The sequence below is a fragment of the Sinocyclocheilus rhinocerous genome, unplaced genomic scaffold, assembly GCF_001515625.1.
Source record: "Sinocyclocheilus rhinocerous isolate Xijiao unplaced genomic scaffold, SAMN03320098_v1.1 scaffold62, whole genome shotgun sequence".
Taxonomy (NCBI): Eukaryota; Metazoa; Chordata; class Actinopteri; order Cypriniformes; family Cyprinidae; genus Sinocyclocheilus; species Sinocyclocheilus rhinocerous.
The window spans coordinates 2,154,019-2,154,277 of record NW_015656585.1 but is presented as its reverse complement, the minus strand read 5'-3'; the positions used below and the strand labels follow the sequence as shown (position 1 = coordinate 2,154,277).

The 259-nt window shown below is 38.2% G+C and overlaps 1 protein-coding gene across 3 annotated transcripts in view; it reads right to left on the bottom strand.

Moving 5' to 3' along the window:
- The window catches only part of arb2a (ARB2 cotranscriptional regulator A), a 180,605-nt gene that overhangs the window by 169,562 nt on the left and 10,784 nt on the right, over positions 1-259 (bottom strand). The window lies entirely within an intron of this gene.

The window sequence follows — 259 nt, the reverse complement described above, 5'->3', positions numbered from 1 at the left end:
ATTTTGTACGTGAAGAAAACAAAAATAACGACTTTATTCAACAATTCGTCTCCTCTGTGTCTCTCCGCATCACCGTAATGCCATTTTGGAGAATAACCACTGAACGCAAGAAGCGTACGCTATTCTGTGTCAGCCGCGACACAAGGATACGTTTTCTACGTGTATTTCCGCTTTGATTTGAACGAAAACAGCGAATTGTTGAATAAAGTCGTTATTTTTGTTTTCTTTACGTACAAAAAGTATTCTCGTCGCTTCATAA